This window comes from Oreochromis niloticus, linkage group LG1 (assembly GCF_001858045.2).
Source record: "Oreochromis niloticus isolate F11D_XX linkage group LG1, O_niloticus_UMD_NMBU, whole genome shotgun sequence".
Lineage (NCBI taxonomy): Eukaryota > Metazoa > Chordata > Actinopteri > Cichliformes > Cichlidae > Oreochromis > Oreochromis niloticus.
This window is the reverse complement of record NC_031965.2, coordinates 24,288,156-24,304,013: the sequence shown is the minus strand read 5'-3', so window position 1 is coordinate 24,304,013 and position 15,858 is coordinate 24,288,156.

Genomic DNA, 15,858 nt, shown 5'->3' with positions numbered 1-15,858 from the left:
GACGGTTGTTTAAAAACTTTTACTTTGAAAAACCACCAGTTTTAAACTCTTATATCACAGCGATTGAGCTCTAAAGTAAATCATCCAATCACCCCAACCAAAAAAAGAAAAAGAAAGTTGTTTTACTTTGAAAATCATTTTACACTTGTCCGGCCTTCACTCACACTCAAAGCAACCAAAAATGTCCACCACGTGCTTTTGTTGATTCTTTTGAGTATCACCCTGCCCACCCCACCCCACCACCCCCATCGTGTCAACAAGAGCACCGTACATAAAGAGTCCGGCCTTTAGGCAGGCTCGGGTGCTTTTTATGGACACATTTGCGAGGCACGGCGACGTCACTCCTGCGACCTGACAGCAAATAGCACGCGTAAATAAAGTAAAAGCAAATGAGTGCGTAGCCATGGCCACACGCTCCCAAACTGCGCCGGCTGAATGACCGACTATTAGCGCACACCTCAGCGCACCCAAAATCAACCCCCTCTGCGCCCGTGTTTGAGCGTACACTCGCAGCTTTGGCCAGCACCAGTCTCGGCGCTGAGGAGCCCCGTTGCTTATTCCAAAAAGGAAAACCGAGGGGAAGAGAATGAGGTTTGTGTGGATGCTGAAGCCAAAGTGGAGAAGCAGAAAAGGGGGTGCGTGAAAGGGCAAAGAGGGAGAGAGTGAGCGAGAGAGACGGGAGAGGGACAGACATGAGCAGGGGGAGGGGGAGAGAAATGCGTTTTCTTTTTCCTTTTCTTCTTCTTCTTTTTGGGATGGGAGGCCGTGAAATGAAGTCGTGGAGGCCTACACTTGACTTTCTTTGACATGTGAAAAAGTAGGAGAAGTCAGAGCTCATCAATAAAACACTTCGGAGGTGAAAGAGGGCTCCCTAACAACCATCGCATTCCTGACTACGGGTTCAATGAGTAGACAAACGACGCTGCCAGAGAGAGGGAGAGAGGGTGAGAGAGAGAGCGAGAGAGAGACGAGAGAGAGAGAAGGGACAGGGGGGAGGGGGCGAGGGACTGCCCGGCTTGAATGGGGCCCTCAGTGGGCCGGCGAGATAATGAGCTGAGAGGACCGGCTCAAACTGTCACTGAGGGTCCCGCGGTGAGGAACAACACTTTGGCCAATACTCCTTCATCAAACAACCCGTAAACTAAACGAGCACATTCATCTGTTTCTCCTTCCTGCATTGTTTCTACTCACTTAGACTGGTGGCTCAGCCTATAGGCCTACCGTGAATGGCCGCAGCTTATATCAGTTAAGAGAGGAGGGGGGGGGGTCCCAAACATTTTTACGTCAAGAACCCCTCCATTAGAATGCATCAGACCACAAACACCCCCTCTCACACAACCCAACCCTGTCGCCCCTCCTGACAGGGGTTTGTGCAGCGAGAGACCTCGTGTTGGTTATAATTTACTGTAAAAAATAAAAAATACAACAGCGACACAGCGAAGTTGGAGCTTTCAATTATACGTTATTATGAAACATCAATGCAATTCAAGTTCACAAGTTTATGGATTATGTTGTGGCTAATTTGAGAAAAGATATGTGAAAGGAATTAAACTAAAAGTCGACGTGTAATACAAAAAAACCTGTGGTAGGTTGTTGAGTCTTTAACGCAAGAAGAAACTTTTTGCGTCTTCGTGAACGTCAACCGCGCGTGCACGGGAGGTGTGCCACTTTTAGCAGCTGCTGGTTTCTAGTAATAATACAGGGAAGTTGTCAAAAGTAGAATGTAATTTTCTCATAATCAGTGTAACAGTACTGAGAGAGAAAACACATTCCGCATTTTGTCTAAATGTTAAATTCTTTCTGGTGAGATGCTTGAATAAGTGTATTTGTGAGGCACCTTTGTAGTGCAAATGTTATTGCTACTCACTTGTCACAGATTGCAGCTGTCAAAAATTCACACCACTAACCTGCCTTCATAGAAAGACGGATTCCCCGATGAGTGTGTCAAGTAGTTTTCTTTGGAAACAATACCTCCAGCATGTTATTGATTTCTTTGGTTAAGCTGTAAATCCGCTCCAAGAGCTAATTCGTTGTCTCCATTCTCAAGAGATTTCTTTTTTGATTTTCATCTATTTATTTATTTTTTATTTATTTATTCGGAAACCTAACTGATATGCCAAGTAGGTCAACAGCACCTCTCTATGAATATATACATTTCTTATATATACATTTATCTTTTTTATAAGGTAGATTGCATCGCTGTAAAAGTCTTTAAGGGTGATGTTGGGAAAGCAATTAGCCCAATTCGGATTAGCAGCAACTAATGTCACAGGCCTTGAAAGGAAAGCCTAATCTGGTCGCTATTTTCCCCTGAGGCAGTGTGGTATTTGTACCCCTGCAGAAACTTTTAAATACAATAAAAGAAAGAAAAGACAAAGAGAAAGCAAGCTGAAAAAACAAAACCTTGTTTTGGTGAAGGAAAGAGTATTTTCACTCATTTTCACTTCACAACTTGACACTATATTTTCTGGACACCACCCCACACCTAAAAACCTGCTTTGATTTATTATTTATTTAAAATTGACAACTGTTTACATTTGTGATGACCTCCACTGGAGGTCACAGTTTACTCACCTTAGGAAAAAATAAATAAATTAAAAAAAAAAAAATCAGGACCTTTGAGCTTTCTATTAGAAATATTGTTGCAGTATTGATTCGAGTTAATAATCGCTTGGTAAACACGGTGATTCACGCAGACAATAAAAAGCCTGGTGTGATGTGCATCTTCATTTTCTGTATTTAAATTGTATCTAATATAGGAGGGGAATTTTTTTTTCTTAGACAATTACATGCATATTAAGTGGTGTACACATACAAGCCTCAGAACTGTATTACACCTCACTGGTGAGCAAATATTTATATAAATATGAGTTTTCTATATGCAATATATTTTTTATTTATTATAAATAAATATAAATGAAATATTTATGAGTATAACAAATGTAATTTTATTTACTTTTTATTATAAATGTTCTACTATTCTTTTTTAAATAAACTTATAGAAATTCTCAATTAAATGATTTTCATTTTGTGTTTTTTAGCAGTATTGTAAATGTTGATGGACATGTGAAAAAATTCAGGTAGCAAATAATAATAATAATAATAAATTATTATTATTATTATTATTATTATTATTACTATTGCTGTTGTTGTTGTTGTTGTTACTGATGTATAAAATTTCGACTTTTACGTGTAGCTGCATTCTTGCAGCTCTGAGCTGTCAGTCATCAGACAGAGCCGACCGGTCACATTTCTCCTCCACAGATTCATGAGCACGTCGCCGGTTTATTTGCATAAATCATCCGCACGTTTACGATTGTATTATTCTGTTTTCATGAGCCATAATCAAAGAGTCACTTGCTTGTTCGACTTCTGCGCCGATATTTATCCATCTGCTGTTTTGAAAGCGTGGTGGGCGCACGTGGAGAGCGACCCGCAACAGAAGCTCCATTAGTGGCAACTCATTTTTCATCAGACTGAGTAAACATAAAGAAACGCAACTCCATCACGGAGTGGGCAGCCGTAGCTTCCTAAGGTGGCCCCCGTCTTGCTCTGTCGGGATGTTGTTACAGTTAACGTCCTCGTGGCTCATCTAATAGATGGCTTCATTTTCTAGTTACATTCACCTCCACAGTGTGGAGTGCTTTGTACATCGTTTCAGGTAAATTTTGTTTTTATTTAGTTTATCCTGTATAGTTTAACCCCACCCAACAATCTGAAAAGTTTGTGGGGACACAGTGAAGACTTCGGTGTGTTCTTGTGTAGTCCACAGAAGGTGTGCAGTCCACAAAAGCCCTCTCCTGGCAAAAGGCTGAGGGCTGTGATAAACACCGGGGCTAATGGTGTCACAGCGCTGATCGGCCAGCGTGACAGGAAGACACGCTGCAGCCAAACATACAAGAACCTTGACCGGAGGCTTCCAAAGACTTCCAGATACTGTGTGGAAATGAGTACATGTGTGAGGGGTGTAAATAATAATGCAAATGGAAGCTCGTAGTTAGGGGAGGGGGTGAGATAAGTGTGAAGAAATAAAATGGTAATAACATGGGAAACATAAACAGCAGGTCCGGGCCCTCCGAACAAAATCAATCTGAAAACCATCAAGGCGCGCGTGTCACTTCACTTCGTTGTTTTTGAAGATTTGAAGCACGTGTTTGCAAGTTGCTTTCACAACTTTTTTTAAAAAAAGTGTTTTATTTCTTTAACAGTACCTCTGACTTTAAACGTTAACTCAGCATTTCAGTGAAAATATCGCGCTGTTTCTCCAAAATGTCACAGACGTGTCATGTTGATGAAAAAGCCCACAGAATGAAATCTTCCGGTGACGGACATCGACGTTTCTATTGCGCTTATAGGTCGTGCATAGATGAATGGATCTCACTGTACACATTCCTGCTGTCCAGGTTGAATTCCCCTCCAGGCGTAACTCGCACAATAATAGCCGCTTTTTAAAAGAAATGACGAGCGTTTAATTCCCGTGTGAAGATCGCTAATTACACGTTGTGTGCGTGTGTGTGATAGACGACAAAAAAAAACAAAAAACCAAACAAAACAAAAACGAACTGGGCTCGTTCTTTTCCACTTTGTTTTGGTGTTTTCCTGCTCTGTAATACACAAAGCAACGTGCAAACACTTAACCAATAATTTCCCCAACTTTTCCAGTGCGCCCGGCTTGAAATCAGTCTGCATGCTTTTAAATGCTTTTTTCAGGATTTAAAAAAATGAAATAAAATACAAAAATGCAGAAAGGATACCCTTTAAATATCCCCAGAGGGTTATCGTGTAAGTTACAGTGGATTTAAATTTTAAAAGGAGACTATTTTTAAAGTAGGCTATAGTCCAGTCAAACTCACCGGACGAAAGGCAGCAGAGGCGTCTGACCGATATCCTGTGCATATAAACTCGCTTCTTCCCTCCCCGGATCTCTCCTCCGTGTCACAGAAACAGAAACTTATAGGTCCCGATCAAAATCTATCTACCTTTGAATCCGTCGTGAAGTTGAAATGTCAGTGAGAGGGGGGAAAAAAATCTGCGACTCTTACCAGCAACTTTCCCTTCAGCATCAGCCTCGAGTTGGCAGTGATTGGTTGGAGCGACGACTCGACGTCACGCCTTGGACAGGACGCTGAGCGCAGAATGGGGAAGTGCGCAAGGTAACCAACATGTGGAGCACACCGGCCTGTTTACTTTCCCGGTGTGTCGGCTGTGTGCAGGGGCGGACAGCTAACAATTCACTCTGCGGGCTCGCTTCCCGATTGATCATTTATTTTATTTTATTTTATTTGTATTTACATCATCACCTTAGTAAATGTTATCCACTTTTACTTCAATCCAAAGTTTGATTTATATCTTTCTGTTCGTGTTTTATTTATTAATGGAACTTGTAGCCTAAAACTTGCTCGAGAGCACTTCAGCAAGAAGCATTCCATATGGTTAAAAAGGTTTGAGCTGTTTGCGCTCAAAATCACCCGATTGAAGCGCTGTATGTTTTTTAATTATCATTATTAGTATTATTTTTATGACTCGGATGTGTTCCCATTGATTTTAAGAATAAAAAGGATTGGCTGAGATTGAGCGAGCCTCCGATCTTACACTGAAACTGTGAAGAGTCTTGGCGCTATTTATACATTTGTGCCAGCTTTCGAATTTACAAGCTATAAGTAACGAAAAATGCATCTTCCTAACAATGAGTTTTGAAATTTCCCATTAACAGTTACTGCTTGTAACTGGGGTTAGATTGGTCATATGAATATTAATAGATTAGCAAGTACACTGTTGTGTTCTTAAATCTGAGCATGCTCAGAGCGCAACAGGTGAGGGGGGAACGGATGCAGGAAAGTCCCACTCGGGGTCTATAGATGCCCCCTGGCTGCTCCTCATGACGTACTCCGGCTGTAAGGCTAAACACGTTTGCAGAGCTAGGTCATTACATTACTTATATTTGTAGACAATCCCAGTGTTTTAGTCTGCGCTAAAACCTTTTTATTTCTACAGCCCTATAAAGTTGTCACTGTGACTCATAATGGGGGCTTTAGTTTCCCTTTTACTAAGGCAGGCTAAAAGCCTCAAATCCTATTTCACAACCTCTGATGTTTGTGTCAATTTGAACAAGACTGAGTAAATGGGCAACCGCGCCACCGCTTGTCTCTCAGGAAGAGACCGGGGCAGCGCAGGTACGGGCCAGTCAGGACTGGCTGTGTTTGGGCCATTATTTAGAGGAACAGCCATTAAGAGGCCTTGATACTGTGCAACGCAGCAGGGTGCTCGACATCCGCGCTGGAAACCGCACGGCTTGGTCCCTGCTTATCAGGCTGTCAATAAAACGAGATGGGATACAGCGGTCGAGCCAGGTGCTCCCTTTCCCTTCCCACACAGCCCCGCTCTCCAGAAGCAGATCAGGCGTAAACGCAAATCTGTCCAGCCGGTTTTCCCTCTGCCGTCACCACGCTGCTACACAAACCAACCTTTCTCTCTCTCCCTCTCCCCCCTCTTTCTCTCTGTGTCCCACACACACGCAAATACACACACACACACACACACACACACACACACACACACACACACACACACACACACACATTAAAATCATACTGTCAGTTTCTGAATTTTTATGTCAGTAGGGAAACAATTTTGCAACTCAAATATTTAAGATAGCAAATATCGACCCACATTTGCATGCGATCCCAGTCTTTACGCCTATACTGCATATTTAACAACCACGGACACTCCAGCCAAAGTTAAATACCTGACATTATTTAGGCCTACAGTGAAGATGCTGACGTGAAGGGGTCTGTTAGGATAACACGCGTGAAACTTGGATTTAAACTACAGTAGCTCAACCCTGCCCGGGCTTTCCAGGGAGATGCCAATCTCTTGCTCTCTGTGACTGATCAAATTTAAAACAAATTGTGTAATGATCGACCTCCCTTCTCTAGCCATGCAGAACATTATGTTGCCATAGCCTACGCCTCATGAGCTTATTGTTTACTGTCGCTGTAGCAGACAGAGAAAAATGTCCAGGGGACCGAGCACGTTACCAGAAAGCAGAGGGTGCACGCAGAGCTGATGCTGCGTTCAAAGGGGGCATTTCATCCATCTAAATTAGGATTAATTGCAATGGAGATAAGGAGGTAAGTTCTATTTGAACCTCGCGTTTAAACTTGCTTCAAACGAGAATTTGTTAGAATATTTCTTGTACATTTAGTCTTAGGATTTTTTTTAGAGCATATTGTTTTTATTTAGCGTCAAGAATATCTTGCTGGGCCCACATGAGTTTAAATAAGACCAAAGTTAGTCAACCACTCCAACCTGCTGAAGTGATTAAACTTCCAGGCCCAGTTCATGCGCTCTCCGCCACTCAAACATCTGGCATGTAGTGTGAAAATGTTTAAGTTGCACATCTGATATTTACAATTTAAAACTACAATGTCCAAAGATAATGTATCATAATTAGCCCACCCCCTCAGCCGACGCACGCATACACGTGCACAGACACATATTCCTCGTTTCGGTCCTTTCTTTCCCCTGTGTGAAATGTTTTAATAAGCCCTACACGCTCTGTGTGCAGAGTTTGATTTGTTTTCTCTCCATGCTCCCCGGCCCTGGATCGAGACATTAGCCGAATTCCCCCGGGGTGATTGGATGCAATTTGTCCGGAGTAGACAGGCACGTCCTGGATGTTAGGAATTCACTTTGGCTCAACGTGACAAGTCTGACTTCGATCTACAATCGCATCTGAAAGTGCAGGGAGCGGAAAGATTCAATGCCATTAAGTGTTCTTCTGCCCCCTTTTTTGCGAAGTAACGAGATCATCCATTTGCTTACAAATATTCATAACAGTTCATTTTGCGAAACCTCCAATCTCCTAGTGAGGCCTGTGTGGAGCGTTAAATGTGGGCTGCTCATGGTCAGTTAGGCTGGAGAGAGAAGTCAAAGAGGCGATATTATGCCCCCCAAATCTGTGACCCTTTAAATTAGATTAAAGATTGACAGTGGTCTGAAGTTAAAAATAATAATAATAATAATAGCAAAGTGTTAAGACTGACACCTGCCACTCAGACTTGACTGTGATTGATTCTGATGCTTCGTGCTGGCAACAATAATGTTGCTGTTTTGCGCAGGGCTGAGTAGGCGCATTTATCACTCACTTGCCAGGAGTGGCTGAAGTCAGTGTCCGTGTCGCGCTGTGAGCTGACAGGGGAAAATGGGAGCTAACGAGGTTGTCAGATGTCCTGACAAGACAAATGAGAGCTCGTCACTCCCTGCGCTTTAATAACGTTTAATGGAAACGTATTGCGCCGTTCAAAATAAAGTGTTACACGTACCGGGGTCTGATGGCGACGCAGTTAATTACGCACGGCGAGGTAAATTACGCATCAGCTAAAGGGTGTTGGCATGGATTCAGAACCACCAAACAGGACTATCTATATAAAAAAAACCTATGATTTGTAGGTAATAGAGCAACCCGACCTTGGATTTTGTTGTTACTTTCAACAGCTAATTAGACCAAGCACATAATTAAAAGACGTTTTCAACATGTGGCCAGTTTAGTCACAATGAAGGTCTTTTTTTCAAAGATTATCTTAGCAACTGTTGGAAGAAATGTTTGTGTGGAAAATAGAAAAGCACTGAGAGGGAGAGCTTAAATGTGACAAAACAGATTCGTACGCATCAACATTTACCTGGCTAATAAATCAAATATAAATCAAAGATCTAACATGTTGGACTGACTGGGTAGTTCTTGAGTATATTATGTCATTAAAACCTTAAAGCATGTTTCTAACTTCAATTCAGACCTCGTAGATGGAAATTATTTTTATTATAGATTTCACATATCTTATTTTGAGGAGTAATTACATAAAATTTGGTTCTTTAGGAGTTTTTTATTTATTTGTTTGTTTAAATAATAACTTCACTAATTTGTATGTAGAGCTGGGTTCAAATCCAGACAAGACTCGAAGTGTTTTATGGTGAAATGTAACACTTGTCACCAGTCACAAGCTTTGCAGTGGTCTGCGCTAAGAGGGTTTCACCATTACTCATGCTAGGGCTGTGGTCTGACTGTATTTTTGTGAATAACATTGAGCACTGAGGTTGTGCATTCTTCTGTGTAATTCATGGTGTGCGATATAGTCAACACACGGTATGGTAGTTGTGGTCATGATACATAATCCCCAGGGCTGGCAGAAGCTGGGCTCCAGCATGCTGCTGAGACAATTTATCTGGGTCTGCGTTGTATTGTTAATATTTGGTTAACCCGCCTGATAGTGTAATTGATGTGCCGTGCACTGCAAGCAGCTGCTCTGTCTTTCCGTGTTGGTTTAAAATGATATTTGCTTGATCAGCTGACTCGGGATAACTAGAATAACCGATGATTGGTAAATGTAGGAGATCATCGCACGTCAATGAAAACAATCTGACTGAGTCAAGTCCGCCGTTTTAGTAACGACCAGGTGGACAAAAATATCTGAGCATCATACAAATAAAACTCAGCAGAGTAATGATGCTTCCACAAAGCCTCGGATCCTGTAATGTAACCTAAAAAGTGAGCGAGGTAGGGTTATACACCTTAGTTTCAACGAGCATGATAAGTGACAAGTGTATAAAAATCTTATTCGACATGGCTCCTTTCGGTGAAGGAGGCGGGCTGTGCGCGTAAAAATAGACATTACTTCGCTAATGCCATCACCTGGCCTCTGGCACTTTTCTATGCAGGGTCGGAACACCTGCTGCAGAGGAGCAGAGGATCCGAGAAGGGGAGGTAATTAGACTAGATAGATAGATAGATAGATAGATAGATAGATAGATAGATAGATAGATAGATAGATAGATAGATAGATAGATAGATAGATAGATAGATAGATAGATAGATGTGGAGCACAGGCCAGTGACCCTATAGCTTCCAGCAACAGAGGAGACAGAACATAAAACACCAAATGTGACAAACTCAACGCAGATCTGTGTGATATGTATAAATGGATGCCGCGGCACAAGGCTGTACATGAACTCACACAGATAACTGGGCTATGTAAAACAACACACACTAAATCAGGCAATAACGACGACAAACCGTCTGGAAAATAGACGCACATAGTGCAGCAAGAAATCACTTCTTCCTCCCCTCTCCCTCCTTCTCCTTGTCTGGATGACAAATCCTATCCTGGAGTAAATATTTTGAGGATAATTGAACTGATTGTTATTTGCAAGTTTCTCTGTCTTGAATATAAAAGCTGCGGCGTGCCTGTGCGCAGTCATAATGACTTTCAGACCATTGGCAAGATATATTCATAATGTGGCGACTCTTAAGTCGCTAATATGCAATTCTGCTGAATATGTCAGGACGCATTATTGATTTGGCTTTTCTGTCTCTTTGGCGAGCCGCAAATGTTCTTTTAACACTGGAAATGGGAGTTATAAGAGGGCTGCAAAGACTCTGAAACGTCGCAAAACAGAAGAAGCTGACCTCTCCGCTACTTTTAAGAAAGCTCACTAGAGCTCACTAAAAGCTCTGTAAAGCCTGCCAAATTCTGAAGGGTAAACGCAAAAAAAACGTAGGAATTGTAGCCATGTTCTAGACAAACGCGAAAAAAAAACCTGTGAAAATTGTGTTTGACAACATGTTTGTATCTTATTCCAGAGACACTTTGTTGTACCTTGAACATATAGATTATTGAGGACTTCTCTGAGAAAAATACGGATGATTTTCGGGTCACTGCTTCCCTATTGATCTTATTCACTCCATCCTTTACAGTCCGGTTATTCAGCAGCACCCCGCTGTGGATACACACTACATTTCAGTCTATACAGTGTTAAGCCGACATACTGGCTACAGAAAGCCTCTGCACAAACCGCGGAACGTTTCTAAATCTAATCACAAACGAACCGTAATTAGACAAGTAATTACCGGCGTAATTAACAGCCTCTTTCTGCTCGCTGTGCTTTGATATGGACGGGCAGCGAGCTCTGCGCTTTATGGCACACAGGCAGCAGCGGCGGATAAAGTCTTTATTATTATTACTGGAAACCCATCTGGTAATAGCCTTGCCCGAGACCTCCTCCCCCCTAATCAAGGTTTTAATTAAAGACGGTTGAGGGCCACGGAGAACAAGAAGGCCAGTAATTAAGACTAACATTGGACCCTAACAGATGCAACCCTCCTCCTGCGTTGGTGCAAAAAAAAAAAAAAAAAAAAAAAAAAAAAGCACACAAACCAAGACTCGCACAGTCTTTTATGTATGGATGTAATATTCAATAAATCGTGATGGATGAAGTGTGGTTTGCGGTTGCTGCTCATCATGATGCATCACGACGCGAAATGAAAGCACAAACTCATTTAAATACAACTATTTTCTCGTGTAACTTGCACTGGGTTAAAATTTGAAGTATAATTATGTCAGAGTAGAAAATGGGACAAAACTCTATCCTTGACACTAATAAGGCAGGTTAGTTGTGCGTATAGGTCCCGATATACAATAAAGTATTAAACTTTAATCTGAGATCAGAGGTACGTGCCCATTTACTGAGCGGAGACGCGGTGGTTATGGTGTTTGTTTTCATATTTCTTTGACATGTATTGATTTGAAGACAGCTGCATAGGTTTTTGTAGCAGGAGAGAGCCCCCGGTCACCCTGCATTAGCGTCATGCCTGCGCATTAGCGCGACACTGAGGGTCCAAGCAGGACACATCACAAATCAACGCAAGATTTTGGTTCAGTGTGCCGGTAACAGTTGATATTGCATATTATTAACTCATTTCAATCTAACAAAAGCAATTCGCTTTATTGGGTCAACGGTTGAATTTTAGAGTCTTCCTGTGTTTCAGGTATATATTGTGCGTAAAAGTGCACCTGGAACATTACACTTTAAGCCTCTGCTCCCGATAAGCTCACACCACACCCAATCACATAGGCCACGCTGTTTCAGAAACAATGACAACTCTGGCACTTGTGGTGATGAATGTTCACATTTGCTTCGGTCAATCCTCATTGATTCATTTTCTACCCTGTAAGCGCGCGCCAACGCTCTTACATACTAAGAGTCTTTCTCCGTAAGTTGCACCCTAAAAGTAAAGGTTTGCCCCTCTTCAGATGGGCAGACAGATGGGCAGAAGTTTAGCCAAAATCTCCCGCAAAGTTCTCTGGCTGCTCAGCCACCACTGGAGAAACCTACACGAGATTGCACTTTGGCTTCTCGAGCTATACTTGGACAAACGACAATCCACCGTGTGGTTTTAAAGTAAAACGCTCAGATGGAAAGAGTCCATCCCTATTCAACTTTTCCCCAAAAGATTGCAAGAACGAGAACTCCAGCTGCAGAGACACGTGTTCTCTATATTTCGTAATATGCTATGACACACAACCTAGCAATACTGTGGTGTTTTATGATAACTGCCTTATAACCCACTGCACAGTTAAGACTTCACCTCAGTGATATACTATACTATTTAAGAACAGTCTATGCTGACAATAAAACAGCACAATTTCACCAAACCTTCACAATAAAACTCATGAATACCATTTCGAACTACATATTAAGCTCAGTCTAAATCATAGCAAACATTCAAAACTTGGCCTGCAAGCCGCAGCTGCTCTCAGCTCCACTGGCAGCGCCATCGCGCTTCATCATTGCCACTTGTGGAGCTTTTCTGCCCCCTAGCGCCGAATTAGACATCCACAAAAATTCATATAATGTTGCAGAGTGTAAATACCGAAACGTGCCGCTGAGTTAATTTGTACTCTCCTGACCAAAACTGACCTGGCGCAGTTTGTAATCAACTCAACTGGTAGACATTGTGCCGAATGATTGCTTTCACTGTTTGAGTCCACTATTTATGTTCTGGCTCGAATTAGGCTGTAGGATTTAATTAAAACTTGGTTGTTTCGTTCATTTGTTTGTTATGTTTATGCATGTTTGGCATCATTGGTCAGGAAGGCCGAATGGAGACGCAGATTTTATATACAGACTTTTGTTTTAAGATCCACATAAGATGACGATATGTATACCGACCTTCCTGCAAGAACACTGACATCATCATTTATGATGTCAGTGTGAAATCTTATAAAAACCTACATTCATGAACAATTTCAATATATACAATTAAATGTTCTGTAGTTTACTAGAGTTTTTAAACCGAGACATTTTCATGCATCTGTTCAAATATGAAAATCTTAATAGCTTCTGACAAATATTGTCTTTTTGTCATTTTCACACATCGTGCAGTGATGCAGTTAATATATGTACAGAGTTCCCCATTGAGTCAACAGACCTGTCATATCACTTCATAGTTTACTTTGGCAGACTGCATGCATCCATCTACTTGTCAAATTCTAATACTGCTATAAACAGTGTGTGGCTTGAATAGGTCAGTTTATAATATCTGGCACACTGGCTAATGAAATTATAGATATGTGTAAGAAGAAAAAGATTAGAGATTTACTATTATATATTTCTGAATCAGCTATAAATATCCCAAACAATAAAAGAAAGAAAAGATACAACAGACCACTGTCAGCTTAGTTAATTTAAAGCTTTACTGACAAGTTATCTAAGGGCTTTATGCACAAATCATACTTCTCACACCCTCTGAAATAATATAGTAGTCTTGAAAAAACACTAATATTTAAGTGGTGTAAAGAATAAATGACCATTAAACTTCAAAATGAATCAGAGTGTACAGAAAGGTTCCTGGTTTGAGCTGTTTGGGCTGACTTCAGGGTAACTAAAAACCTACAAAGCCTGATTTTGACTGGGTATCAGTTCATTATGTAGACTTGAAGTTTTAGTCAGTGATCTATCAATGAGTGTAGCAAACTTTTCCTGTTTAAACTGCAAAACATTTGCTTGAGTTTTCCTACTCTTTGTTGCCGTTTCCTTCACGAACACTGACCAGTGGCCAGAACTAACCCATCTTTTTTTTTTTATTACAGCTACATCACTTGTTACAGGAGAGCAGTTCTGTAAATCTTTCTGCTCCAGGTACATAAGAAGGAAGCAAGCAATTATCCTTAATATCCCAGTAATGTAAAAAGAATGAGACTTAATTTTCCATCTGGTTGCATGGTGAGAAATGTCAAATGTATTGGATTGAAACCGTTGTTTTAATCATTAAGGGAGAACGGTGAAGGTTGATGAAGAGGTATTAAGGTTTTGCTGCTCATGCATAATTTAGTCTATTGATCAGGTGGGTCTGAAGCTCATGCAGCTTTCATATGTATGTCTTACTTTGATCATTTTGTCAATCTTCCAAAGTGTGAAAGTGCTTTAGAATTTGGAATATAGATTGCAATGGCCTGTAAGGGAATATTATACTAACATTAAAGTTGAATATTTTCATGATATTTTCGCTTGACCCATAGTTATGGCATTGACAATAGTCGCACACATACATTCACCTTAGTTCACTGCAGAATTTTGTCATGTAATGGAAATGTGCTTCCCTTGGAGAATCTCCATCTTTTCCTCTCTCCCTCTGTCCCGCTCTTTCTCACTCTATGCATGGAGGGAGGCTGGCATTTACTTGACAATTTCTGCCTTTAAGTGCACGCTTTAAGTGCAGTGTTTTTATCTACACCTAAGATAGCTACAGACCAGGACAATTTAACAGGCAATTTAACTGACCGTGTGTTAGTGAAGCTGTCTGAGTCCCACTCTTTGCCAAAGCGCCATGGCATGATGGATGTAGGCAGTCTGGGCTAGGTGAAAAGACGCACACACACAGACGCATACAAACACACACACAATCCTACTGAATAGTGAGCTACACAGACACACACCGCCCTGCCATATTTTCCCAATACAAACGCATATGGGCCCATCCACAGCCAACCCCCTTCCATTAAGTCAACATCTTGTGCTGGCGGTTGGAACAGTGAAGGGCTGGAGTCAGGTCGTCCAAATCCGTCAGTAAGAGGAGGCATAGGCGTTTGTCATCCTCCTCTCTGGGCACCATCCTCCTGGAAGAGAGAAAGGGGGGACAGAGGGTGGTGGAGCTACGAAGCATCTGGCTCTAGTAGCTCCAGCTGCAGGGAGAGAAGGGGGACAGGAGCTGCGCTGCAGCCCAGGGGAGACACTCTTTTTGCAGCCAAAACCTCTCCACTATTCTATCTGCTGGATGAGGGAGCGGAGAAGCAAGTCAGTGAAAGAGTTTGCAAGAGCTGTTAATAACCTAAAGAGTGGAAGCAATAGTAGTACACTAAAAAGACGGATATTTAGTTTCTTAATTACTTTATACTTAACTTCCACTGATGTAGTGTTTCAGTTATGATTTGTTAATGCTCTGAGAAGATGAATCTCGTTACATCACATACTATTAAGGTCTTTGTAGTAGTGCTCATCTACTAGAGTGTCCTCGGCCACAGAAATAACCCTGCAGCGCAAAAGCTGGAAAACAGTATTTGTGGCATGTGCACACCCTTGAGCACGGTTTTCCCTCAAACATGCCACAGTGTAAAGAAGGTGTAAAGAAAGTATTGTAATGCCAACTGACTAGAAAGTTGAACCAGAGGAAAATGTCACCCGAATGATGACCCATAAATCACAGGCCACAGTCATGCAGCCAAAGCCTAGAGACACCCTTTAGCATTTAGCGTCAGCACACACACAAATGATGTTTAGCCAGTGGCGGGCATTTAGCACCAGACTCCATCAACTCTGAGGGTGCTTTGTCACATATCTATGGATGATTCAGAGCCCGGAGACAGCATTTAGTATTAGCACTTAATGTTCCACTGTGTTCCAGGGTTTGTTTTCTGGCTATATAGTTATGCTGATTGAAGAAAGGAGATCAAATTATGTTTTGAGGGATGAGAGGACCTCAGAGGGGCAACACATGCATTGCTCTCTTATTGTGAAGTGTGACCT